The sequence below is a fragment of the Budorcas taxicolor genome, chromosome X (assembly GCF_023091745.1).
Source record: "Budorcas taxicolor isolate Tak-1 chromosome X, Takin1.1, whole genome shotgun sequence".
Lineage (NCBI taxonomy): Eukaryota > Metazoa > Chordata > Mammalia > Artiodactyla > Bovidae > Budorcas > Budorcas taxicolor.
Genome location: NC_068935.1, coordinates 66929851 through 66932076, shown reverse-complemented (window position 1 = coordinate 66932076; position 2226 = coordinate 66929851). Strand labels below are relative to the sequence as shown.

At 40.5% G+C, this 2226-nt stretch overlaps 1 non-coding gene across 1 annotated transcript; it reads right to left on the bottom strand.

The window, feature by feature from the left end:
* Positions 1–1755: 1755 nt before the first annotated feature.
* LOC128070703 (U6 spliceosomal RNA) lies at positions 1756–1862 on the bottom strand. The gene has a single exon (XR_008201673.1). It is a non-coding gene; the product is annotated as a U6 spliceosomal RNA (small nuclear RNA).
* Between the last annotated feature and the right edge of the window lie 364 nt (positions 1863–2226).

Below are 2226 nucleotides of genomic sequence, written 5' to 3'. Positions count from 1 at the left end.
AGTATACAGCCTTGAGGTACTCCTTTCCTGATTTGGAACCAGTCTGTTGTTCCATGTCCAGTTCTAACTGTTGCTTCTTGACTTCCATACAGATTTCTCAGGAGGCAGGTCAGGTGGTCTGGTATTCCCGTCTCCTTAAGAATTTCCCACAGTTTCTTCTGATCCACACAGTCAAAGGCTTTGGTGTAGTCAATAAAGCAGAAGTAGATGTTTTTCTGGAACTCTCTTGCTTTCTCTATGATCCAATGGATGTCTGCAATTTGATCTCTGGTTCCTCTGCCTTTTGTAAGTCCAGCTTGAACATCTGGAAGTTCACAGTTCATGTATTGCTGAAGCCTGGCTTGGATAATTTTGAGCATTACTTTGCTAGTGTGTGAGATGAGTGCAATTCTGTGGTAGTTTGAACATTCTTTTTCATTGCCCTACTTTGGGATTGGAATGAAACTGACCTTTTCCAGTCCTGTGGCCACTGCTGAGTTTTCCAAGTTTGCTGGCATATTGAGTGCAGCACTTTCACAGCATCATCTTTTAGGATTTCAAATAGCTCAACTGGAATTCCATCACCTCCACTAGCTTTGTTCATAGTGATGCTTCCTAAGGCCCACTGGACTTGGCATTCCAGGATGTGTGGCTCTAGGTGAGTGATCACACCATCGTGATTGTCTGGGTCATGACATGGAGCTTTTCTGTATAGTTATTCCATGTATTCTTGCTACCTCTTCTTAATATATACTGCTTCTGTTAGGTCCGTATCATTTCTGTCCTTTATTGAGCCGATCTTTGCATTAAATGTCCCCTTGGGATCTCTTAATTTTCTTGAAGAGATCCCTAGTCTTTCCAATTCTATTGTTTTCCTCTATTTCTTTGCATTGATCACTGAGGAAGGCTTTCTTATCTTTCCTTACTAATCTTTGGAACTCTGCATTCATATGGGTATATCTTTCCTTTTCTCTTTTGCCTTTTGCTTCTCTTCTTTTCACAGCTGTTTGTAAGGTCTCCTCAGACAATCATTTTGCTTTTTTGCATTTCTTTTTCTTGGGGATGGTCTTGATCCCTGCCTCCTGTACAGTGTCACAAACCTCCATCCATAGTTCTTCAGGCACTCTGTCAGATCTTATCCCTTGAATCTATTTATCACTTCCACTGTATAATCATAAGGGATTTGATTTAGGTCATACCTGAATGGTCTAGTGGTTTTCCCTACTTTCTTCAATTTCAGTCTGAATTTGGCAATAAGGAGTTCATGATCTGAGCCACAGTCAGCTCCTGGTCTTGTTTTTGCTGACTGAATAGAGCTTCTCCATCTTTGGCTGCAAAGAACATAATCAATCTTATTTTGGTGTTGACCATCTGATGATGTCCATGTGTAGAGTCTTCTCTTGTGTTGTTGGAAGAGGGTGTTTGCTATGACCAGTGCATTTTCTTGGCAAAACTCTGTTAGCCTTTGCCCTGCTTTATTCTCTACTCCAAGGCCAAATTTGCCTGTTACTCCAGGTATTTCCTGACTTTCTACTTTTGCATTCCAGTCCCCTATAATGAAAGGACTTGTAGCTTGTAGCCACAACAAACTCTGCGGGTACAGATCATCATGTAGAAATAAGTTAGTTTTTATAGATGTTCCGGGCTTTCTTTCTTTCTTTCTTTTTTTTTTTTTTTTAATGAAACTCAGCAGTTGGTTTGAGTTTTTTATTCATAGTATTTGCTGAATTTCAGTACAGAGACCTCAATGTTTTCTGTAAGAAATGGAAACAAATTAAAAATATGAAACGCTTCACGAATTTGCGTGTCATCCTTGCCCAGGGGCCATGCTAATCTTCTCTGTATTGTTCCAATTTTAGTATATGTGCTGCCGAAGCGAGCACTGTTCCGGGCTTTCCATGTGGCACTAATTGTAAGGAACCCTCCTGCCAATGCAGGAGACATTAGAGATACAAGTTACATTCCTGGGTCTTGAAGATCCCCTGGAGAAGGTAATGGCAACCCACTCCAGTATTCTTTCCTGAAGAATCCTATGGGCAGAGGAGCTTGGCAAGCTACAGTCCATAGGGTCCCAATGAGTCAGATGTAACTATAGTGACTTAGCAAACACAGACGTAGATGTTCTATTTCATCTTTTGCATATTAATGCATTATTTTGCTTCTGGACATCAGAGATACATCTTCAAGATTATGAAATGAGAGCTACTTTCTTGTTTATAATTTAGGTTCTCTGTCTCTGTGGAGCAG